Raw genomic sequence first — 24,724 nt, 5'->3', positions numbered from 1 at the left:
ACCTGTTAGCTCAGGTGAGTTTAAAAGGCTGCTGTTGATAACAAGGGCATTTGCTAAATAGATGGTGTGTGTGCAACAATATACTGAAAGGTCAATTATATTGTGCAGCTTATCTCACCACCTGTAGTTATTTAGGTGAAAGCTCCAAAATGCTTGCCTAATATGTCTGTTTATCCAAAAGGAAGTAAAAAGGGAGAGCTAGAAAGATAGCATTGCATCACATTACATGGCAATGCAATGCACAGTTGCTGAAGTTGAACCAAAATGAGCTTGTAATCTGGCTTCTGCAACTTTGAACATGAAAAATCCAATGAGGAGAAGAAAAGCAAAGCCAAAGAGTCCATCCCAAAATCCGACAAACAAGCAAAATGAACAAAAAACATTGAATTCAATTCTTTCTGATTTTAGAAACTGCATTAAAGAAGGGGTGCACCGGTCCTGGAGATACTGCAATACCAGGTCAATGCGTGGAGTGGACAGAGCAAGCTCTTTTTCCATCTCCCTGTTCTAAAAATCCATTTAATATATGGTCCCCAGATAGGGGACGTATCAGATATTAAACTGATAAGAACAGATACTACACTTGATCTTAGCCAAAAGGCCGAGAAGCGATAACCAGAATTGGTTTCAAACTACGGAGCCACCCAAGGATCCTGAAAAGTCCATTTGTGGAGATGAGCTCCTGGACTCCCGTTAAGAAGACATGTTGTCAACCTCTAGATCCCTTACATGCCTGCACTTTTCGGCTTGCTGCTGCTGCAATCCACGCGTTTTAGATCTGCATAACTCCACCTCTTTAAACACAGCACCTTCACCCCCTGCTGTTCCCACCCGCCTCAACACCGTTGGAAGGGAGGAGAACCAATTAAGGCGGGGGGTGGGGTGGAACGAGCAGCTGTCTACCCTTAGCAGGAGGGCTCCTGATTACATACCTCTACTGCTGCTGCTGCTGCTGGCGGTCCAGCAGCAGACTGAAGGTGGCTGCTGCTGTGCACAGGTATATAAAGGCTCAGAGCCTATTATGACACGCGCAGCCAGCGTTCCATTGCCACATTCCATCTACTGCAGGCAGGATACCTGGCTGGCTGAATGTCGCTGAGAAGCTCACAGAGACCGCCATAAGCAACAGTTTAACAGAATGCCACAGACTAATCAACCAAACTTTTTCGGTTGGGTTCTCTTTTATAGTCTGCAGGCATTAAATGAAAGAAGTCAGTGTTCCAGCAGAAGGAGACAACGTTTCAGAAAAGGCATTGTAGCAAACCAAAAAAGAAATTTTAAGCGCAGCAGAGTAACCAGCGCACATACCTGTTAGCTCAGGTGAGTTTAAAAGGCTGCTGTTGATAACAAGGGCATTTGCTAAATAGATGGTGTGTGTGCAACAATATACTGAAAGGTCAATTATATTGTGCAGCTTATCTCACCACCTGTAGTTATTTAGGTGAAAGCTCCAAAATGCTTGCCTAATATGTCTGTTTATCCAAAAGGAAGTAAAAAGGGAGAGCTAGAAAGATAGCATTGCATCACATTACATGGCAATGCAATGCACAGTTGCTGAAGTTGAACCAAAATGAGCTTGTAATCTGGCTTCTGCAACTTTGAACATGAAAAATCCAATGAGGAGAAGAAAAGCAAAGCCAAAGAGTCCATCCCAAAATCCGACAAACAAGCAAAATGAACAAAAAACATTGAATTCAATTCTTTCTGATTTTAGAAACTGCATTAAAGAAGGGGTGCACCGGTCCTGGAGATACTGCAATACCAGGTCAATGCGTGGAGTGGACAGAGCAAGCTCTTTTTCCATCTCCCTGTTCTAAAAATCCATTTAATATATGGTCCCCAGATAGGGGACGTATCAGATATTAAACTGATAAGAACAGATACTACACTTGATCTTAGCCAAAAGGCCGAGAAGCGATAACCAGAATTGGTTTCAAACTACGGAGCCACCCAAGGATCCTGAAAAGTCCATTTGTGGAGATGAGCTCCTGGACTCCCGTTAAGAAGACATGTTGTCAACCTCTAGATCCCTTACATGCCTGCACTTTTCGGCTTGCTGCTGCTGCAATCCACGCGTTTTAGATCTGCATAACTCCACCTCTTTAAACACAGCACCTTCACCCCCTGCTGTTCCCACCCGCCTCAACACCGTTGGAAGGGAGGAGAAGCAATTAAGGCGGGGGGTGGGGTGGAACGAGCAGCTGTCTACCCTTAGCAGGAGGGCTCCTGATTACATACCTCTCCTGCTGCTGCTGCTGCTGGCTGTCCAGCAGCAGACTGAAGGTGGCTGCTGCTGTGCACAGGTATATAAAGGCTCAGAGCCTATTATGACACGCGCAGCCAGCGTTCCATTGCCACATTCCATCTACTGCAGGCAGGATACCTGGCTGGCTGAATGTCGCTGAGAAGCTCACAGAGACCGCCATAAGCAACAGTTTAACAGAATGCCACAGACTAATCAACCAAACTTTTTGGGTTGGGTTCTCTTTTATAGTCTGCAGGCATTAAATGAAAGAAGTCAGTGTTCCAGCAGAAGGAGACAACGTTTCAGAAAAGGCATTGTAGCAAACCAAAAAAGAAATTTTAAGTGCAGCAGAGTAACCAGCGCACATACCTGTTAGCTCAGGTGAGTTTAAAAGGCTGCTGTTGATAACAAGGGCATTTGCTAAATAGATGGTGTGTGTGCAACAATATACTGAAAGGTCAATTATATTGTGCAGCTTATCTCACCACCTGTAGTTATTTAGGTGAAAGCTCCAAAATGCTTGCCTAATATGTCTGTTTATCCAAAAGGAAGTAAAAAGGGAGAGCTAGAAAGATAGCATTGCATCACATTACATGGCAATGCAATGCACAGTTGCTGAAGTTGAACCAAAATGAGCTTGTAATCTGGCTTCTGCAACTTTGAACATGAAAAATCCAATGAGGAGAAGAAAAGCAAAGCCAAAGAGTCCATCCCAAAATCCGACAAACAAGCAAAATGAACAAAAAACATTGAATTCAATTCTTTCTGATTTTAGAAACTGCATTAAAGAAGGGGTGCACCGGTCCTGGAGATACTGCAATACCAGGTCAATGCGTGGAGTGGACAGAGCAAGCTCTTTTTCCATCTCCCTGTTCTAAAAATCCATTTAATATATGGTCCCCAGATAGGGGACGTATCAGATATTAAACTGATAAGAACAGATACTACACTTGATCTTAGCCAAAAGGCCGAGAAGCGATAACCAGAATTGGTTTCAAACTACGGAGCCACCCAAGGATCCTGAAAAGTCCATTTGTGGAGATGAGCTCCTGGACTCCCGTTAAGAAGACATGTTGTCAACCTCTAGATCCCTTACATGCCTGCACTTTTCGGCTTGCTGCTGCTGCAATCCACGCGTTTTACATCTGCATAACTCCACCTCTTTAAACACAGCACCTTCACCCCCTGCTGTTCCCACCCGCCTCAACACCATTGGAAGGGTGGAGAACCAATTAAGGCGGGGGGTGGGGTGGAACGAGCAGCTGTCTACCCTTAGCAGGAGGGCTCCTGATTACATACCTCTCCTGCTGCTGCTGCTGCTGGCTGTCCAGCAGCAGACTGAAGGTGGCTGCTGCTGTGCACAGGTATATAAAGGCTCAGAGCCTATTATGACACGCGCAGCCAGCGTTCCATTGCCACATTCCATCTACTGCAGGCAGGATACCTGGCTGGCTGGAGAAGCTCACAGAGACCGCCATAAGCAACAGTTTAACAGAATGCCACAGACTAATCAACCAAACTTTTTGGGTTGGGTTCTCTTTTATAGTCTGCAGGCATTAAATGAAAGAAGTCAGTGTTCCAGCAGAAGGAGACAACGTTTCAGAAAAGGCGTTGTAGCAAACCAAAAAAGAAATTTTAAGCGCAGCAGAGTAACCAGCGCACATACCTGTTAGCTCAGGTGAGTTTAAAAGGCTGCTGTTGATAACAAGGGCATTTGCTAAATAGATGGTGTGTGTGCAACAATATACTGAAAGGTCAATTATATTGTGCAGCTTATCTCACCACCTGTAGTTATTTAGGTGAAAGCTCCAAAATGCTTGCCTAATATGTCTGTTTATCCAAAAGGAAGTAAAAAGGGAGAGCTAGAAATATAGCATTGCATCACATTACATGGCAATGCAATGCACAGTTGCTGAAGTTGAACCAAAATGAGCTTGTAATCTGGCTTCTGCAACTTTGAACATGAAAAATCCAATGAGGAGAAGAAAAGCAAAGCCAAAGAGTCCATCCCCAAATCCGACAAACAAGCAAAATGAACAAAAAACATTGAATTCAATTCTTTCTGATTTTAGAAACTGCATTAAAGAAGGGGTGCACCGGTCCTGGAGATACTGCAATACCAGGTCAATGCGTGGAGTGGACAGAGCAAGCTCTTTTTCCATCTCCCTGTTCTAAAAATCCATTTAATATATGGTCCCCAGATAGGGGACGTATCAGATATTAAACTGATAAGAACAGATACTACACTTGATCTTAGCCAAAAGGCCGAGAAGCGATAACCAGAATTGGTTTCAAACTACGGAGCCACTCAAGGATCCTGAAAAGTCCATTTGTGGAGATGAGCTCCTGGACTCCCGTTAAGAAGACATGTTGTCAACCTCTAGATCCCTTACATGCCTGCACTTTTCGGCTTGCTGCTGCTGCAATCCACGCGTTTTAGATCTGCATAACTCCACCTCTTTAAACACAGCACCTTCACCCCCTGCTGTTCCCACCCGCCTCAACACCGTTGGAAGGGAGGAGAACCAATTAAGGCGGGGGGTGGGGTGGAACGAGCAGCTGTCTACCCTTAGCAGGAGGGCTCCTGATTACATACCTCTCCTGCTGCTGCTGCTGCTGGCTGTCCAGCAGCAGACTGAAGGTGGCTGCTGCTGTGCACAGGTATATAAAGGCTCAGAGCCTATTATGACACGCGCAGCCAGCGTTCCATTGCCACATTCCATCTACTGCAGGCAGGATACCTGGCTGGCTGAATGTCGCTGAGAAGCTCACAGAGACCGCCATAAGCAACAGTTTAACAGAATGCCACAGACTAATCAACCAAACTTTTTGGGTTGGGTTCTCTTTTATAGTCTGCAGGCATTAAATGAAAGAAGTCAGTGTTCCAGCAGAAGGAGACAACGTTTCAGAAAAGGCATTGTAGCAAACCAAAAAAGAAATTTTAAGCGCAGCAGAGTAACCAGCGCACATACCTGTTAACTCAGGTGAGTTTAAAAGGCTGCTGTTGATAACAAGGGCATTTGCTAAATAGATGGTGTGTGTGCAACAATATACTGAAAGGTCAATTATATTGTGCAGCTTATCTCACCACCTGTAGTTATTTAGGTGAAAGCTCCAAAATGCTTGCCTAATATGTCTGTTTATCCAAAAGGAAGTAAAAAGGGAGAGCTAGAAAGATAGCATTGCATCACATTACATGGCAATGCAATGCACAGTTGCTGAAGTTGAACCAAAATGAGCTTGTAATCTGGCTTCTGCAACTTTGAACATGAAAAATCCAATGAGGAGAAGAAAAGCAAAGCCAAAGAGTCCATCCCAAAATCCGACAAACAAGCAAAATGAACAAAAAACATTGAATTCAATTCTTTCTGATTTTAGAAACTGCATTAAAGAAGGGGTGCACCGGTCCTGGAGATACTGCAATACCAGGTCAATGCGTGGAGTGGACAGAGCAAGCTCTTTTTCCATCTCCCTGTTCTAAAAATCCATTTAATATATGGTCCCCAGATAGGGGACGTATCAGATATTAAACTGATAAGAACAGATACTACACTTGATCTTAGCCAAAAGGCCGAGAAGCGATAACCAGAATTGGTTTCAAACTACGGAGCCTCCCAAGGATCCTGAAAAGTCCATTTGTGGAGATGAGCTCCTGGACTCCCGTTAAGAAGACATGTTGTCAACCTCTAGATCCCTTACATGCCTGCACTTTTCGGCTTGCTGCTGCTGCAATCCACGCGTTTTAGATCTGCATAACTCCACCTCTTTAAACACAGCACCTTCACCCCCTGCTGTTCCCACCCGCCTCAACACCGTTGGAAGGGAGGAGAACCAATTAAGGCGGGGGGTGGGGTGGAACGAGCAGCTGTCTACCCTTAGCAGGAGGGCTCCTGATTACATACCTCTCCTGCTGCTGCTGCTGCTGGCTGTCCAGCAGCAGACTGAAGGTGGCTGCTGCTGTGCACAGGTATATAAAGGCTCAGAGCCTATTATGACACGCGCAGCCAGCGTTCCATTGCCACATTCCATCTACTGCAGGCAGGATACCTGGCTGGCTGAATGTCGCTGAGAAGCTCACAGAGACCGCCATAAGCAACAGTTTAACAGAATGCCACAGACTAATCAACCAAACTTTTTGGGTTGGGTTCTCTTTTATAGTCTGCAGGCATTAAATGAAAGAAGTCAGTGTTCCAGCAGAAGGAGACAACGTTTCAGAAAAGGCATTGTAGCAAACCAAAAAAGAAATTTTAAGCGCAGCAGAGTAACCAGCGCACATACCTGTTAGCTCAGGTGAGTTTAAAAGGCTGCTGTTGATAACAAGGGAATTTGCTAAATAGATGGTGTGTGTGCAACAATATACTGAAAGGTCAATTATATTGTGCAGCTTATCTCACCACCTGTAGTTATTTAGGTGAAAGCTCCAAAATGCTTGCCTAATATGTCTGTTTATCCAAAAGGAAGTAAAAAGGGAGAGCTAGAAAGATAGCATTGCATCACATTACATGGCAATGCAATGCACAGTTGCTGAAGTTGAACCAAAATGAGCTTGTAATCTGGCTTCTGCAACTTTGAACATGAAAAATCCAATGAGGAGAAGAAAAGCAAAGCCAAAGAGTCCATCCCAAAATCCGACAAACAAGCAAAATGAACAAAAAACATTGAATTCAATTCTTTCTGATTTTAGAAACTGCATTAAAGAAGGGGTGCACCGGTCCTGGAGATACTGCAATACCAGGTCAATGCGTGGAGTGGACAGAGCAAGCTCTTTTTCCATCTCCCTGTTCTAAAAATCCATTTAATATATGGTCCCCAGATAGGGGACGTATCAGATATTAAACTGATAAGAACAGATACTACACTTGATCTTAGCCAAAAGGCCGAGAAGCGATAACCAGAATTGGTTTCAAACTACGGAGCCACCCAAGGATCCTGAAAAGTCCATTTGTGGAGATGAGCTCCTGGACTCCCGTTAAGAAGACATGTTGTCAACCTCTAGATCCCTTACATGCCTGCACTTTTCGGCTTGCTGCTGCTGCAATCCACGCGTTTTAGATCTGCATAACTCCACCTCTTTAAACACAGCACCTTCACCCCCTGCTGTTCCCACCCGCCTCAACACCGTTGGAAGGGAGGAGAACCAATTAAGGCGGGGGGTGGGGTGGAACGAGCAGCTGTCTACCCTTAGCAGGAGGGCTCCTGATTACATACCTCTCCTGCTGCTGCTGCTGCTGGCTGTCCAGCAGCAGACTGAAGGTGGCTGCTGCTGTGCACAGGTATATAAAGGCTCAGAGCCTATTATGACACGCGCAGCCAGCGTTCCATTGCCACATTCCATCTACTGCAGGCAGGATACCTGGCTGGCTGAATGTCGCTGAGAAGCTCACAGAGACCGCCATAAGCAACAGTTTAACAGAATGCCACAGACTAATCAACCAAACTTTTTGGGTTGGGTTCTCTTTTATAGTCTGCAGGCATTAAATGAAAGAAGTCAGTGTTCCAGCAGAAGGAGACAACGTTTCAGAAAAGGCATTGTAGCAAACCAAAAAAGAAATTTTAAGCGCAGCAGAGTAACCAGCGCACAAACCTGTTAGCTCAGGTGAGTTTAAAAGGCTGCTGTTGATAACAAGGGCATTTGCTAAATAGATGGTGTGTGTGCAACAATATACTGAAAGGTCAATTATATTGTGCAGCTTATCTCACCACCTGTAGTTATTTAGGTGAAAGCTCCAAAATGCTTGCCTAATATGTCTGTTTATCCAAAAGGAAGTAAAAAGGGAGAGCTAGAAAGATAGCATTGCATCACATTACATGGCAATGCAATGCACAGTTGCTGAAGTTGAACCAAAATGAGCTTGTAATCTGGCTTCTGCAACTTTGAACATGAAAAATCCAATGAGGAGAAGAAAAGCAAAGCCAAAGAGTCCATCCCAAAATCCGACAAACAAGCAAAATGAACAAAAAACATTGAATTCAATTCTTTCTGATTTTAGAAACTGCATTAAAGAAGGGGTGCACCGGTCCTGGAGATACTGCAATACCAGGTCAATGCGTGGAGTGGACAGAGCAAGCTCTTTTTCCATCTCCCTGTTCTAAAAATCCATTTAATATATGGTCCCCAGATAGGGGACGTATCAGATATTAAACTGATAAGAACAGATACTACACTTGATCTTAGCCAAAAGGCCGAGAAGCGATAACCAGAATTGGTTTCAAACTACGGAGCCACCCAAGGATCCTGAAAAGTCCATTTGTGGAGATGAGCTCCTGGACTCCCGTTAAGAAGACATGTTGTCAACCTCTAGATCCCTTACATGCCTGCACTTTTCGGCTTGCTGCTGCTGCAATCCACGCGTTTTAGATCTGCATAACTCCACTTCTTTAAACACAGCACCTTCACCCCCTGCTGTTCCCACCCGCCTCAACACCGTTGGAAGGGAGGAGAACCAATTAAGGCGGGGGGTGGGGTGGAACGAGCAGCTGTCTACCCTTAGCAGGAGGGCTCCTGATTACATACCTCTCCTGCTGCTGCTGCTGCTGGCTGTCCAGCAGCAGACTGAAGGTGGCTGCTGCTGTGCACAGGTATATAAAGGCTCAGAGCCTATTATGACACGCGCAGCCAGCGTTCCATTGCCACATTCCATCTACTGCAGGCAGGATACCTGGCTGGCTGAATGTCGCTGAGAAGCTCACAGAGACCGCCATAAGCAACAGTTTAACAGAATGCCACAGACTAATCAACCAAACTTTTTGGGTTGGGTTCTCTTTTATAGTCTGCAGGCATTAAATGAAAGAAGTCAGTGTTCCAGCAGAAGGAGACAACGTTTCAGAAAAGGCATTGTAGCAAACCAAAAAAGAAATTTTAAGCGCAGCAGAGTAACCAGCGCACATACCTGTTAGCTCAGGTGAGTTTAAAAGGCTGCTGTTGATAACAAGGGCATTTGCTAAATAGATGGTGTGTGTGCAACAATATACTGAAAGGTCAATTATATTGTGCAGCTTATCTCACCACCTGTAGTTATTTAGGTGAAAGCTCCAAAATGCTTGCCTAATATGTCTGTTTATCCAAAAGGAAGTAAAAAGGGAGAGCTAGAAAGATAGCATTGCATCACATTACATGGCAATGCAATGCACAGTTGCTGAAGTTGAACCAAAATGAGCTTGTAATCTGGCTTCTGCAACTTTGAACATGAAAAATCCAATGAGGAGAAGAAAAGCAAAGCCAAAGAGTCCATCCCAAAATCCGACAAACAAGCAAAATGAACAAAAAACATTGAATTCAATTCTTTCTGATTTTAGAAACTGCATTAAAGAAGGGGTGCACCGGTCCTGGAGATACTGCAATACCAGGTCAATGCGTGGAGTGGACAGAGCAAGCTCTTTTTCCATCTCCCTGTTCTAAAAATCCATTTAATATATGGTCCCCAGATAGGGGACGTATCAGATATTAAACTGATAAGAACAGATACTACACTTGATCTTAGCCAAAAGGCCGAGAAGCGATAACCAGAATTGGTTTCAAACTACGGAGCCACCCAAGGATCCTGAAAAGTCCATTTGTGGAGATGAGCTCCTGGACTCCCGTTAAGAAGACATGTTGTCAACCTCTAGATCCCTTACATGCCTGCACTTTTCGGCTTGCTGCTGCTGCAATCCACGCGTTTTAGATCTGCATAACTCCACCTCTTTAAACACAGCACCTTCACCCCCTGCTGTTCCCACCCGCCTCAACACCGTTGGAAGGGAGGAGAACCAATTAAGGCGGGGGGTGGGGTGGAACGAGCAGCTGTCTACCCTTAGCAGGAGGGCTCCTGATTACATACCTCTCCTGCTGCTGCTGCTGCTGGCTGTCCAGCAGCAGACTGAAGGTGGCTGCTGCTGTGCACAGGTATATAAAGGCTCAGAGCCTATTATGACACGCGCAGCCAGCGATCCATTGCCACATTCCATCTACTGCAGGCAGGATACCTGGCTGGCTGAATGTCGCTGAGAAGCTCACAGAGACCGCCATAAGCAACAGTTTAACAGAATGCCACAGACTAATCAACCAAACTTTTTGGGTTGGGTTCTCTTTTATAGTCTGCAGGCATTAAATGAAAGAAGTCAGTGTTCCAGCAGAAGGAGACAACGTTTCAGAAAAGGCATTGTAGCAAACCAAAAAAGAAATTTTAAGCGCAGCAGAGTAACCAGCGCACATACCTGTTAGCTCAGGTGAGTTTAAAAGGCTGCTGTTGATAACAAGGGCATTTGCTAAATAGATGGTGTGTGTGCAACAATATACTGAAAGGTCAATTATATTGTGCAGCTTATCTCACCACCTGTAGTTATTTAGGTGAAAGCTCCAAAATGCTTGCCTAATATGTCTGTTTATCCAAAAGGAAGTAAAAAGGGAGAGCTAGAAAGATAGCATTGCATCACATTACATGGCAATGCAATGCACAGTTGCTGAAGTTGAACCAAAATGAGCTTGTAATCTGGCTTCTGCAACTTTGAACATGAAAAATCCAATGAGGAGAAGAAAAGCAAAGCCAAAGAGTCCATCCCAAAATCCGACAAACAAGCAAAATGAACAAAAAACATTGAATTCAATTCTTTCTGATTTTAGAAACTGCATTAAAGAAGGGGTGCACCGGTCCTGGAGATACTGCAATACCAGGTCAATGCGTGGAGTGGACAGAGCAAGCTTTTTTTCCATCTCCCTGTTCTAAAAATCCATTTAATATATGGTCCCCAGATAGGGGACGTATCAGATATTAAACTGATAAGAACAGATACTACACTTGATCTTAGCCAAAAGGCCGAGAAGCGATAACCAGAATTGGTTTCAAACTACGGAGCCACCCAAGGATCCTGAAAAGTCCATTTGTGGAGATGAGCTCCTGGACTCCCGTTAAGAAGACATGTTGTCAACCTCTAGATCCCTTACATGCCTGCACTTTTTGGCTTGCTGCTGCTGCAATCCACGCGTTTTAGATCTGCATAACTCCACCTCTTTAAACACAGCACCTTCACCCCCTGCTGTTCCCACCCGCCTCAACACCGTTGGAAGGGAGGAGAACCAATTAAGGCGGGGGGTGGGGTGGAACGAGCAGCTGTCTACCCTTAGCAGGAGGGCTCCTGATTACATACCTCTCCTGCTGCTGCTGCTGCTGGCTGTCCAGCAGCAGACTGAAGGTGGCTGCTGCTGTGCACAGGTATATAAAGGCTCAGAGCCTATTATGACACGCGCAGCCAGCGTTCCATTGCCACATTCCATCTACTGCAGGCAGGATACCTGGCTGGCTGAATGTCGCTGAGAAGCTCACAGAGACCGCCATAAGCAACAGTTTAACAGAATGCCACAGACTAATCAACCAAACTTTTTGGGTTGGGTTCTCTTTTATAGTCTGCAGGCATTAAATGAAAGAAGTCAGTGTTCCAGCAGAAGGAGACAACGTTTCAGAAAAGGCATTGTAGCAAACCAAAAAAGAAATTTTAAGCGCAGCAGAGTAACCAGCGCACATACCTGTTAGCTCAGGTGAGTTTAAAAGGCTGCTGTTGATAACAAGGGCATTTGCTAAATAGATGGTGTGTGTGCAACAATATACTGAAAGGTCAATTATATTGTGCAGCTTATCTCACCACCTGTAGTTATTTAGGTGAAAGCTCCAAAATGCTTGCCTAATATGTCTGTTTATCCAAAAGGAAGTAAAAAGGGAGAGCTAGAAAGATAGCATTGCATCACATTACATGGCAATGCAATGCACAGTTGCTGAAGTTGAACCAAAATGAGCTTGTAATCTGGCTTCTGCAACTTTGAACATGAAAAATCCAATGAGGAGAAGAAAAGCAAAGCCAAAGAGTCCATCCCAAAATCCGACAAACAAGCAAAATGAACAAAAAACATTGAATTCAATTCTTTCTGATTTTAGAAACTGCATTAAAGAAGGGGTGCACCGGTCCTGGAGATACTGCAATACCAGGTCAATGCGTGGAGTGGACAGAGCAAGCTCTTTTTCCATCTCCCTGTTCTAAAAATCCATTTAATATATGGTCCCCAGATAGGGGACGTATCAGATATTAAACTGATAAGAACAGATACTACACTTGATCTTAGCCAAAAGGCCGAGAAGCGATAACCAGAATTGGTTTCAAACTACGGAGCCACCCAAGGATCCTGAAAAGTCCATTTGTGGAGATGAGCTCCTGGACTCCCGTTAAGAAGACATGTTGTCAACCTCTAGATCCCTTACATGCCTGCACTTTTCGGCTTGCTGCTGCTGCAATCCACGCGTTTTAGATCTGCATAACTCCACCTCTTTAAACACAGCACCTTCACCCCCTGCTGTTCCCACCCGCCTCAACACCGTTGGAAGGGAGGAGAACCAATTAAGGCGGGGGGTGGGGTGGAACGAGCAGCTGTCTACCCTTAGCAGGAGGGCTCCTGATTACATACCTCTCCTGCTGCTGCTGCTGCTGGCTGTCCAGCAGCAGACTGAAGGTGGCTGCTGCTGTGCACAGGTATATAAAGGCTCAGAGCCTATTATGACACGCGCAGCCAGCGTTCCATTGCCACATTCCATCTACTGCAGGCAGGATACCTGGCTGGCTGAATGTCGCTGAGAAGCTCACAGAGACCGCCATAAGCAACAGTTTAACAGAATGCCACAGACTAATCAACCAAACTTTTTGGGTTGGGTTCTCTTTTATAGTCTGCAGGCATTAAATGAAAGAAGTCAGTGTTCCAGCAGAAGGAGACAACGTTTCAGAAAAGGCATTGTAGCAAACCAAAAAAGAAATTTTAAGCGCAGCAGAGTAACCAGCGCACATACCTGTTAGCTCAGGTGAGTTTAAAAGGCTGCTGTTGATAACAAGGGCATTTGCTAAATAGATGGTGTGTGTGCAACAATATACTGAAAGGTCAATTATATTGTGCAGCTTATCTCACCACCTGTAGTTATTTAGGTGAAAGCTCCAAAATGCTTGCCTAATATGTCTGTTTATCCAAAAGGAAGTAAAAAGGGAGAGCTAGAAAGATAGCATTGCATCACATTACATGGCAATGCAATGCACAGTTGCTGAAGTTGAACCAAAATGAGCTTGTAATCTGGCTTCTGCAACTTTGAACATGAAAAATCCAATGAGGAGAAGAAAAGCAAAGCCAAAGAGTCCATCCCAAAATCCGACAAACAAGCAAAATGAACAAAAAACATTGAATTCAATTCTTTCTGATTTTAGAAACTGCATTAAAGAAGGGGTGCACCGGTCCTGGAGATACTGCAATACCAGGTCAATGCGTGGAGTGGACAGAGCAAGCTCTTTTTCCATCTCCCTGTTCTAAAAATCCATTTAATATATGGTCCCCAGATAGGGGACGTATCAGATATTAAACTGATAAGAACAGATACTACACTTGATCTTAGCCAAAAGGCCGAGAAGCGATAACCAGAATTGGTTTCAAACTACGGAGCCACCCAAGGATCCTGAAAAGTCCATTTGTGGAGATGAGCTCCTGGACTCCCGTTAAGAAGACATGTTGTCAACCTCTAGATCCCTTACATGCCTGCACTTTTCGGCTTGCTGCTGCTGCAATCCACGCGTTTTAGATCTGCATAACTCCACCTCTTTAAACACAGCACCTTCACCCCCTGCTGTTCCCACCCGCCTCAACACCGTTGGAAGGGAGGAGAACCAATTAAGGCGGGGGGTGGGGTGGAACGAGCAGCTGTCTACCCTTAGCAGGAGGGCTCCTGATTACATACCTCTCCTGCTGCTGCTGCTGCTGGCTGTCCAGCAGCAGACTGAAGGTGGCTGCTGCTGTGCACAGGTATATAAAGGCTCAGAGCCTATTATGACACGCGCAGCCAGCGTTCCATTGCCACATTCCATCTACTGCAGGCAGGATACCTGGCTGGCTGAATGTCGCTGAGAAGCTCACAGAGACCGCCATAAGCAACAGTTTAACAGAATGCCACAGACTAATCAACCAAACTTTTTGGGTTGGGTTCTCTTTTATAGTCTGCAGGCATTAAATGAAAGAAGTCAGTGTTCCAGCAGAAGGAGACAACGTTTCAGAAAAGGCATTGTAGCAAACCAAAAAAGAAATTTTAAGCGCAGCAGAGTAACCAGCGCACATACCTGTTAGCTCAGGTGAGTTTAAAAGGCTGCTGTTGATAACAAGGGCATTTGCTAAATAGATGGTGTGTGTGCAACAATATACTGAAAGGTCAATTATATTGTGCAGCTTATCTCACCACCTGTAGTTATTTAGGTGAAAGCTCCAAAATGCTTGCCTAATATGTCTGTTTATCCAAAAGGAAGTAAAAAGGGAGAGCTAGAAAGATAGCATTGCATCACATTACATGGCAATGCAATGCACAGTTGCTGAAGTTGAACCAAAATGAGCTTGTAATCTGGCTTCTGCAACTTTGAACATGAAAAATCCAATGAGGAGAAGAAAAGCAAAGCCAAAGAGTCCATCCCAAAATCCGACAAACAAGCAAAATGAACAAAAAACATTGAATTCAATTCTTTCTGATTTTAGAAACTGCATTAAAGAAGGGGTGCACCGGTCCTGGAGATACTGCAATACCAGGTCAATGCGTGGAGTGGACAGAGCAAGCTCTTTTTCCATCTCCCTGTTCTAAAAATCCATTTAATATATGGTCCCCAGATAGGGGACGTATCAGATATTAAACTGATAAGAACAGATACTACACTTGATCTTAGCCAAAAGGCCGAGAAGCGATAACCAGAATTGGTTTCAAACTACGGAGCCACCCAAGGATCCTGAAAAGTCCATTTGTGGAGATGAGCTCCTGGACTCCCGTTAAGAAGACATGTTGTCAACCTCTAGATCCCTTACATGCCTGCACTTTTCGGCTTGCTGCTGCTGCAATCCACGCGTTTTAGATCTGCATAACTCCACCTCTTTAAACACAGCACCTTCACCCCCTGCTGTTCCCACCCGCCTCAACACCGTTGGAAGGGAGGAGAACCAATTAAGGCGGGGGGTGGGGTGGAACGAGCAGCTGTCTACCCTTAGCAGGAGGGCTCCTGATTACATACCTCTCCTGCTGCTGCTGGCTGTCCAGCAGCAGACTGAAGGTGGCTGCTGCTGTGCACAGGTATATAAAGGCTCAGAGCCTATTATGACACGCGCAGCCAGCGTTCCATTGCCACATTCCATCTACTGCAGGCAGGATACCTGGCTGGCTGAATGTCGCTGAGAAGCTCACAGAGACCGCCATAAGCAACAGTTTAACAGAATGCCACAGACTAATCAACCAAACTTTTTGGGTTGGGTTCTCTTTTATAGTCTGCAGGCATTAAATGAAAGAAGTCAGTGTTCCAGCAGAAGGAGACAACGTTTCAGAAAAGGCATTGTAGCAAACCAAAAAAGAAATTTTAAGCGCAGCAGAGTAACCAGCGCACATACCTGTTAGCTCAGGTGAGTTTAAAAGGCTGCTGTTGATAACAAGGGCATTTGCTAAATAGATGGTGTGTGTGCAACAATATACTGAAAGGTCAATTATATTGTGCAGCTTATCTCACCACCTGTAGTTATTTAGGTGAAAGCTCCAAAATGCTTGCCTAATATGTCTGTTTATCCAAAAGGAAGTAAAAAGGGAGAGCTAGAAAGATAGCATTGCATCACATTACATGGCAATGCAATGCACAGTTGCTGAAGTTGAACCAAAATGAGCTTGTAATCTGGCTTCTGCAACTTTGAACATGAAAAATCCAATGAGGAGAAGAAAAGCAAAGCCAAAGAGTCCATCCCAAAATCCGACAAACAAGCAAAATGAACAAAAAACATTGAATTCAATTCTTTCTGATTTTAGAAACTGCATTAAAGAAGGGGTGTACCGGTCCTGGAGATACTGCAATACCAGGTCAATGCGTGGAGTGGACAGAGCAAGCTCTTTTTCCATCTCCCTGTTCTAAAAATCCATTTAATATATGGTCCCCAGATAGGGGACGTATCAGATATTAAACTGATAAGAACAGATTTTTTTTTTTTTTTTTTTTTTTTTACACTCAGATTACAAAGTCTTGGAATCAACAAAAAGATAAGAAGACTCAAATCCATCATCGTGCATTCTACCAATTTTAATACTTCTCCAAATCTTTTATTTTCTTTTTCTTTTATATATATATATTTATTTATTTTTTCCCTCTTTTTTTTTTTTTTTTTAAAAATTATATAGTTTTGGCTATTTTTTTTTGTTTGTTTTTGTTCTTCTTTTTTTGTTTTTCCACAGGTTTTCAAAAAATCAAATCTTACAAGGTAAGTTCATTCCATTTACATTGTTTCCATTTCTCATTTGCTTTCACCTTGCCAAGCGTCATTTTGTCCCTCCAGAAATACATGTACAAATAACTTAGACATAATTTAATACACTGGTCGACTGTTACTTCCTTATGTTTAAACACTAAAATGTTCCTTGCTTTCCACAATGCCGCCTTCACACATGCAATAATAATCCATACAATTTTAAAATCCTCCTCTCTTATCCCCATCCCATAAAATACTCTGTTAAAATCCAAAAAATTAACAGTACTCACAGCTCTCACTATATTGCACACTTTCCTCCATATTGTCTGTGCAAAATTACAATTCCAGAAGATGTGCATGGGTGTTTCACTATTCCCACACCTGGATCTTGGGCACACTTCAGATCTTACCAACCCACGCCTGTGTTGGAACTCACGGGTTGGCAGGCAGTCTTTTACTATACACCAGAGTAAATCCCTGTGTTCATTAGATAACACACTATAATTTACATTCATCCAGATTCTTTCCACAATTTTGAATGAAAAATGTTCCACAGGACTGATACCTATTCTCTCTTCCAGGATTTTTAGGATTTTTTTATGGCATTTAAGAACATTTATTTCGACCATCTTAAGTTTAAAATCTCTTAAAATTTTTCCTAAAACAATATAATTTCCTGGAGGTAAAAACCTATAAGGCCTATTTAGAGACATCTCCAACCATTTATAATTTCTAATATAGAAACCTAAATTATATATAGAAAACAACTTTAGCTTAGAGCCTGGTCCTAATAAAGTGCATACACAGTTCGCTACATACTTTGCATATAAAAAGGACCTAATATCCGGAAAACCTTTCCCACCTTTTTTCTTTGATTTATATATCTCCTCTCTCTTTACTCTTTCCATCTTGGATCTCCATAAAAAATTAAAACATACCTTAATAACTCTCTTCATGATATTATTTTAGGGGATAAAAACTGTTGAGACATATAAAAACATTGGGAGTAAAACCTGTCTAATAATTAAAATTTTTCCTTCCAGGGTAAGATCTCTCAACTGCCAGAAAGTAATCTTTTTCTTAACTCTTTCCAGCAGAGACTCCCAATTTCTTACATTACCACCTGACTCTGAGAAATAAATACCTAAAATTTTTACTTCATTCATTCTTGTTAATTTACACTCAGAATCTACAATAAAATCACCAACAGTTAAAATACCAGATTTTTCCATGTTAATTTTAAAACCCGATGCGCCCCCAAACCAATCCACTGTTTTTATGGCTCTGTTCATGCTTCTAGTGTCTTTAACTAAAACCGTCACATCATCCATATATGCCACCACTTTAACTTGTTCATTGCAACTCCCGGGAATAAAAAAACCATTGATTACCTTATCTCTCCTAAAAGCTGCTAAAAGTGGTTCAATTGCACAAATAAAAAGAATAGGGGATAAGGGACACCCCTGTTTAACGCCACAGTTTATTTTTACATTATCAGATAAAAAACCATTAATAGATATTTTGCTAAAACATGATTTGTAAAGAGATTTAATACGTTTGCTAAAAACATCCGGGCATCCCATTTTCTCTAAAACTGCAAATAAAAAATCATGGGCAACTCTATTGTACGCTTTTTCAAAATCCAAAGTAATTAGAGCAAGCTTTTGTTTTCTGTCTAAAACATCCCATAAAACATCCCTGATTAAAATCAATGAGTCGCTGATTCTCCGATTTGGCACTGCACACGTCTGATCCACTTCTATTACTGAGCCGATTACCTTTTTTAATCTATTTGCTAGTAACTTTGCATATACCTTACAGTCCGTATTTAAAAGGGTTATTGGTCTCCAATTTTTAATCAGTTCTTTATTTCCTTTCTTAAATAATAAAACAATAAGACCCTCCCACCACGACTCTGGGACACTAAAAGATGCTTCTGCTTCTAAAATTACTTCATAAAAATCCTCACCCATGATCTCCCATAAACACTTGTAAAATTCAACAGGTAGTCCATCTGCTCCTGGCGTTTTGTTATTTTGTAGCGTATTAATTGTATTAAAAACTTCCTCTTTAGTAAAATTCCCTATTAAAAAAGATTTATCTTCCGCATTAAAATTTTTTTCCAGTCCTTCTAAAAAATGTTTTTTTAGAGACACATCCATGTTTTTAACAGAAAATAAATCATCATAAAATTCTTTTGCTTTCATCTTCTTCCCCTCCAAACTTGTTTCTCCTTCCAAAACCTTCATATAATCCTTCTTGTCACATATTTTTTTAAAAAAGAATTTTGTGCATTTTTCATCCTCGTCTAAAACTTTTACTCGGGAATTAAAAATAATTTCTTTACCTTTTTCTTTCAGGCAGTTTTGGATCTTTTCTTTTGTTGTTCGGATCGCCTCCTGCAGATCACATCCGTTATTTTCGAGGTGAAAAAAACATTGCAGTTTAGCATTAAGATCATTATAAAAAATACGTTTTGCAGCAGCTTTCTTCTTTCCTTCTTTAATAAAAAATATTTTTACCTCCTTCTTGACAAAATCCCACCAATTAAAAATAGATTTAAAAAACGTTTTTTTTAGCTTCAGTTTTTCATACAGCTTTTTAAAACCTTCCATAACCACCTCGTCTTGTAGTAGGGATACATTAAATTTCCAGTGTGCCGGTCTTTTATCCACATCTGATTCTATTTTAAAACTACATTCTATTATTTTATGATCTGAAAAAGGTGTTGAATGCGTTTTAAAACCTGAGCATGTTAGGGCTTGAGATATAAAAATATAATCTATTCTGGATGAAACACCTCTCCCCACCCAAGTGACTTCATGCTCCTTTTTTTGTCCATCTAATGCCCATGTATCTTTAAGATTAAAAGCTGCTAAAATATTTCTAAGACATGAAGCTGACCCATCTTTTACATTTTTTAAATGACAATTAAAATCCCCACCTAAAACTAATGGATCTACTCCAGGTAAAAACAGCTGCAACAGTTCAAACAAATGTAATCTCAAGGCTTTTTCTGCATTTGCATACACATTAAAACACCTCACTTTCTTCCCATTTTTCTGCACATCAATTCTTAAAATCCTCCCAGGGTATATCTCTTCATAATTTACAATCTCCCAATCTTTAGAGCATAAAAACCCCACACCATCACTTTTTGACTCGTTCCCACCAGAAAAGCATAAGTTACCCTTCCATATACCCTGTAAATATTCATAGCTTATTTTTTTTGTCAAATTACATTCTTGTAGAAAGATAAAATCAATATTTTCATTATTTAAAAAATCATATAAAGCAGTTCTCTTATATAGGTCGTTAAACCCCTGAACATTCAGGGACATTGAGCGGATCATCTTCTAACATTTAGTGCAGGGCTCTTCCCTCCGCCCTCATTCTCTACTGCCGGAGAAGATGGGTCTACCTCCAGATCTGATACATCCGAAGATGACACACTCCCCAGCAGACTTGTTGCTTCTAATGCCTTTACTTTCCCACCACATGGTATTCCTTCATTATCACTTCTATCCACACTTCTTTTTAGAGATTTTTCTGTGCAGTCCATTTGTACCTGCGTGCAAGGTAAGCTCTGCGACAGGGAATTAGTAGGAGTGGACTCCACTACTTCTGGAATATCACTTTCCCCTCCACAACTACTCCCTTTACTTAGTGGAGAAATTTCTTGCAACATTTGACTCTTCTCTTCTCTCTTCTGATCTTCTTTCTTCTGTTCTTCTATCTTCTTCTTTTCATTCTTATCTTCTTTCTTCTTATCTTCTTTCTTCTGCTCTTCTCTCTTTTTCCTTTCCATCTGTTTCTTTATCTCCATGGCCCTTTTTTCTATGTCCTCTATCCTCTTCTGTTTTTCCTCTTCCTTCTTTCTCTTCCTTTCTTCCAACTTCCTTTCCTCTTCTTCTTGTGATTTTTTAACCCGTTCCTCCTTCTTCTTCTCCTTCATTGCCCGTCCCTCCTCTTCCTCTTTTCTCTTTCTTTCTGTCTCCTCCTTCTCACTCCTTTCTTTCTCCTCTTCCCCTTTTTCCTCTTCAGCAGCAATGCCTGCTTCCACATCGTCTTTAGCTTCTTGTTGCTGTTCTTCAGGCGATGTGTCCATCTCCTCTACATCCTTTTTCTTATTTTTAGGGCACTCATCCATCTGGTGAGGAGTACCCATGCAACTAAAACACTTGTTACATTCTGCATCCAGATGTCCATATTTTTTACACACACGGCAGTAGTGTGGCATCCCTGGGAAGAATAAATAACCGCGGCTATGGTTGATATAAACCTGCGGCGGAGGTCTGGACACGCCCCCCTCCTCATTCGGGTTCTTCCTAAATGATACCACATACACACGTTTCCCGTTCCACACTCCAAACTGTGTTTCCCCGCGTCTCTTAGGGATGATTTTGTCACAATACATTGATAGGTAACTTTCAACCTCAGAGTCTGTAATAAATGGACTAAACAAATGAATCGTCAGTACTTTCATTGAAAACTGAAAAGAGGGGATTACTTTCACCCCCTCCAGCTCTACCTTCTCTTTATTTACTTCATAAAGAGCGTAGGCACTTTCACACTGCGAGGCTTTATTAAGCGTAACATCATAAAGTCCTCGAGAAAAAAAAGATTGAAAGCAAAAAAGATGCTCCTTGTCGATCTTCAAGAGCTTACAAATAACATTGAAAATAAATTGAGAATCTTTCACCTGCCGGTGGTCAGGAGCAACCACGAACCTGATGGTGTCCTTCAGCGGATGCTCCTCCGAGAAATATTCATTCGGGTTGCTTGCTTGATTCTCCTTCCTTCCTCCAGGGTTTCTCCTTGTCTCCATGATTTTCCTCTTCTTTTCCAGATACCAAGGAAAATATCACACACGGATCGCAGCCTCCACGAAGTTCGTCCTCCCTCCAACACACCGTCCTCCGTAAAGAAAAGGCACTGCAGCTTTAGCACCGATTCCCAAAAGCAGCACTGGATATCTCCAAAGGCCAAGAATCGGTTCTGCCACCACAGTAACCTTCAGCCCAATGTCACAACCCACTACAGATCGTGCCAAAAGGCCGAGAAGTGATAACCAGAATTGGTTTCAAACTACGGAGCCACCCAAGGATCCTGAAAAGTCCATTTGTGGAGATGAGCTCCTGGACTCCCGTTAAGAAGACATGTTGTCAACCTCTAGATCCCTTACATGCCTGCACTTTTCGGCTTGCTGCTGCTGCAATCCACGCGTTTTAGATCTGCATAACTCCACCTCTTTAAACACAGCACCTTCACCCCCTGCTGTTCCCACCCGCCTCAACACCGTTGGAAGGGAGGAGAACCAATTAAGGCGGGGGGTGGGGTGGAACGAGCAGCTGTCTACCCTTAGCAGGAGGGCTCCTGATTACATACCTCTCCTGCTGCTGCTGCTGCTGGCTGTCCAGCAGCAGACTGAAGGTGGCTGCTGCTGTGCACAGGTATATAAAGGCTCAGAGCCTATTATGACACGCGCAGCCAGCGTTCCATTGCCACATTCCATCTACTGCAGGCAGGATACCTGGCTGGCTGAATGTCGCTGAGAAGCTCACAGAGACCGCCATAAGCAACAGTTTAACAGAATGCCACAGACTAATCAACCAAACTTTTTGGGTTGGGTTCTCTTTTATAGTCTGCAGGCATTAAATGAAAGAAGTCAGTGTTCCAGCAGAAGGAGACAACGTTTCAGAAAAGGCATTGTAGCAAACCAAAAAAGAAATTTTAAGCACAGCAGAGTAACCAGCGCACATACCTGTTAGCTCAGGTGAGTTTAAAAGGCTGCTGTTGATAACAAGGGCATTTGCTAAATAGATGGTGTGTGTGCAACAATATACTGAAAGGTCAATTATATTGTGCAGCTTATCTCACCACCTGTAGTTATTTAGGTGAAAGCTCCAAAATGCTTGCCTAATATGTCTGTTTATCCAAAAGGAAGTAAAAAGGGAGAGCTAGAAAGATAGCATTGCATCACATTACATGGCAATGCAATGCACAGTTGCTGAAGTTGAACCAAAATGAGCTTGTAATCTGGCTTCTGCAACTTTGAACATGAAAAATCCAATGAGGAGAAGAAAAGCAAAGCCAAAGAGTCCATCCCAAAATCCGACAAACAAGCAAAATGAACAAAAAACATTGAATTCAATTCTTTCTGATTTTAGAAACTGCATTAAAGAAGGGGTGCACTGGTCCTGGAGATACTCCAATACCAGGTCAATGCGTGGAGTGGACAGAGCAAGCTCTTTTTCCATCTCCCTGTTCTAAAAATCCATTTAATATATGGTCCCCAGATAGGGGACGTATCAGATATTAAACTGATAAGAACAGATACTACACTTGATCTTAGCCAAAAGGCCGAGAAGCGATAACCAGAATTGGTTTCAAACTACGGAGCCACCCAAGGATCCTGAAAAGTCCATTTGTGGAGATGAGCTCCTGGACTCCCGTTAAGAAGACATGTTGTCAACCTCTAGATCCCTTACATGCCTGCACTTTTCGGCTTGCTGCTGCTGCAATCCACGCGTTTTAGATCTGCATAACTCCACCTCTTTAAACACAGCACCTTCACCCCCTGCTGTTCCCACCCGCCTCAACACCGTTGGAAGGGAGGAGAACCAATTAAGGCGGGGGGTGGGGTGGAACGAGCAGCTGTCTACCCTTAGCAGGAGGGCTCCTGATTACATACCTCTCCTGCTGCTGCTGCTGCTGCTGGCTGTCCAGCAGCAGACTGAAGGTGGCTGCTGCTGTGCACAGGTATATAAAGGCTCAGAGCCTATTATGACACGCGCAGCCAGCGTTCCATTGCCACATTCCATCTACTGCAGGCAGGATACCTGGCTGGCTGAATGTCGCTGAGAAGCTCACAGAGACCGCCATAAGCAACAGTTTAACAGAATGCCACAGACTAATCAACCAAACTTTTTGGGTTGGGTTCTCTTTTATAGTCTGCAGGCATTAAATGAAAGAAGTCAGTGTTCCAGCAGAAGGAGACAACGTTTCAGAAAAGGCATTGTAGCAAACCAAAAAAGAAATTTTAAGCGCAGCAGAGTAACCAGCGCACATACCTGTTAGCTCAGGTGAGTTTAAAAGGCTGCTGTTGATAACAAGGGCATTTGCTAAATAGATGGTGTGTGTGCAACAATATACTGAAAGGTCAATTATATTGTGCAGCTTATCTCACCACCTGTAGTTATTTAGGTGAAAGCTCCAAAATGCTTGCCTAATATGTCTGTTTATCCAAAAGGAAGTAAAAAGGGAGAGCTAGAAAGATAGCATTGCATCACATTACATGGCAATGCAATGCACAGTTGCTGAAGTTGAACCAAAATGAGCTTGTAATCTGGCTTCTGCAACTTTGAACATGAAAAATCCAATGAGGAGAAGAAAAGCAAAGCCAAAGAGTCCATCCCAAAATCCGACAAACAAGCAAAATGAACAAAAAACATTGAATTCAATTCTTTCTGATTTTAGAAACTGCATTAAAGAAGGGGTGCACTGGTCCTGGAGATACTGCAATACCAGGTCAATGCGTGGAGTGGACAGAGCAAGCTCTTTTTCCATCTCCCTGTTCTAAAAATCCATTTAATATATGGTCCCCAGATAGGGGACGTATCAGATATTAAACTGATAAGAACAGATACTACACTTGATCTTAGCCAAAAGGCCGAGAAGCGATAACCAGAATTGGTTTCAAACTACGGAGCCACCCAAGGATCCTGAAAAGTCCATTTGTGGAGATGAGCTCCTGGACTCCCGTTAAGAAGACATGTTGTCAACCTCTAGATCCCTTACATGCCTGCACTTTTCGGCTTGCTGCTGCTGCAATCCACGCGTTTTAGATCTGCATAACTCCACCTCTTTAAACACAGCACCTTCACCCCCTGCTGTTCCCACCCGCCTCAACACCGTTGGAAGGGAGGAGAACCAATTAAGGCGGGGGGTGGGGTGGAACGAGCAGCTGTCTACCCTTAGCAGGAGGGCTCCTGATTACATACCTCTCCTGCTGCTGCTGCTGCTGCTGGCTGTCCAGCAGCAGACTGAAGGTGGCTGCTGCTGTGCACAGGTATATAAAGGCTCAGAGCCTATTATGACACGCGCAGCCAGCATTCCATTGCCACATTCCATCTACTGCAGGCAGGATACCTGGCTGGCTGAATGTCGCTGAGAAGCTCACAGAGACCGCCATAAGCAACAGTTTAACAGAATGCCACAGACTA

At 43.0% G+C, this 24,724-nt stretch overlaps 14 non-coding genes and 1 pseudogene across 14 annotated transcripts; all 15 read right to left on the bottom strand.

Annotated features, from left to right (window-relative positions):
- Nucleotides 1-422: 422 nt before the first annotated feature.
- LOC141201762 (U2 spliceosomal RNA) lies at nt 423-613 on the bottom strand. The gene has a single exon (XR_012273060.1). It is a non-coding gene; the product is annotated as a U2 spliceosomal RNA (small nuclear RNA).
- Nucleotides 614-1,728: 1,115 nt separating this feature from the next.
- On the bottom strand, nt 1,729-1,919 carry LOC141201760 (U2 spliceosomal RNA). Its single transcript, XR_012273058.1, has one exon. It is a non-coding gene; the product is annotated as a U2 spliceosomal RNA (small nuclear RNA).
- Nucleotides 1,920-3,034: 1,115 nt separating this feature from the next.
- Nucleotides 3,035-3,225, bottom strand: LOC141201759 (U2 spliceosomal RNA). Its single transcript, XR_012273057.1, has one exon. It is a non-coding gene; the product is annotated as a U2 spliceosomal RNA (small nuclear RNA).
- Nucleotides 3,226-4,331: 1,106 nt separating this feature from the next.
- On the bottom strand, nt 4,332-4,522 carry LOC141201758 (U2 spliceosomal RNA). The gene has a single exon (XR_012273056.1). It is a non-coding gene; the product is annotated as a U2 spliceosomal RNA (small nuclear RNA).
- A 1,115-nt stretch (nt 4,523-5,637) lies between these two features.
- LOC141201757 (U2 spliceosomal RNA) lies at nt 5,638-5,828 on the bottom strand. Its single transcript, XR_012273055.1, has one exon. It is a non-coding gene; the product is annotated as a U2 spliceosomal RNA (small nuclear RNA).
- A 1,115-nt stretch (nt 5,829-6,943) lies between these two features.
- LOC141201756 (U2 spliceosomal RNA) lies at nt 6,944-7,134 on the bottom strand. Its single transcript, XR_012273054.1, has one exon. It is a non-coding gene; the product is annotated as a U2 spliceosomal RNA (small nuclear RNA).
- Nucleotides 7,135-8,249: 1,115 nt separating this feature from the next.
- Nucleotides 8,250-8,440, bottom strand: LOC141201755 (U2 spliceosomal RNA). Its single transcript, XR_012273053.1, has one exon. It is a non-coding gene; the product is annotated as a U2 spliceosomal RNA (small nuclear RNA).
- Nucleotides 8,441-9,555: 1,115 nt separating this feature from the next.
- On the bottom strand, nt 9,556-9,746 carry LOC141201754 (U2 spliceosomal RNA). Its single transcript, XR_012273052.1, has one exon. It is a non-coding gene; the product is annotated as a U2 spliceosomal RNA (small nuclear RNA).
- A 1,115-nt stretch (nt 9,747-10,861) lies between these two features.
- On the bottom strand, nt 10,862-11,052 carry LOC141202338 (U2 spliceosomal RNA). The gene has a single exon (XR_012273614.1). It is a non-coding gene; the product is annotated as a U2 spliceosomal RNA (small nuclear RNA).
- Nucleotides 11,053-12,167: 1,115 nt separating this feature from the next.
- On the bottom strand, nt 12,168-12,358 carry LOC141201753 (U2 spliceosomal RNA). The gene has a single exon (XR_012273051.1). It is a non-coding gene; the product is annotated as a U2 spliceosomal RNA (small nuclear RNA).
- A 1,115-nt stretch (nt 12,359-13,473) lies between these two features.
- LOC141201752 (U2 spliceosomal RNA) lies at nt 13,474-13,664 on the bottom strand. The gene has a single exon (XR_012273050.1). It is a non-coding gene; the product is annotated as a U2 spliceosomal RNA (small nuclear RNA).
- A 1,115-nt stretch (nt 13,665-14,779) lies between these two features.
- Nucleotides 14,780-14,970, bottom strand: LOC141201751 (U2 spliceosomal RNA). The gene has a single exon (XR_012273049.1). It is a non-coding gene; the product is annotated as a U2 spliceosomal RNA (small nuclear RNA).
- A 1,109-nt stretch (nt 14,971-16,079) lies between these two features.
- Nucleotides 16,080-16,297, bottom strand: LOC141202626 (U2 spliceosomal RNA; annotated as a pseudogene).
- A 6,386-nt stretch (nt 16,298-22,683) lies between these two features.
- Nucleotides 22,684-22,874, bottom strand: LOC141202287 (U2 spliceosomal RNA). Its single transcript, XR_012273565.1, has one exon. It is a non-coding gene; the product is annotated as a U2 spliceosomal RNA (small nuclear RNA).
- Nucleotides 22,875-23,992: 1,118 nt separating this feature from the next.
- Nucleotides 23,993-24,183, bottom strand: LOC141202978 (U2 spliceosomal RNA). The gene has a single exon (XR_012274123.1). It is a non-coding gene; the product is annotated as a U2 spliceosomal RNA (small nuclear RNA).
- Nucleotides 24,184-24,724: the final 541 nt, after the last annotated feature.

Source organism: Phyllobates terribilis, unplaced genomic scaffold (assembly GCF_046119375.1).
Source record: "Phyllobates terribilis strain yellow unplaced genomic scaffold, ASM4611937v1 Scaffold_123__1_contigs__length_5148117, whole genome shotgun sequence".
NCBI lineage: Eukaryota > Metazoa > Chordata > Amphibia > Anura > Dendrobatidae > Phyllobates > Phyllobates terribilis.
This window is presented reverse-complemented; position numbering and strand designations above follow the sequence as displayed.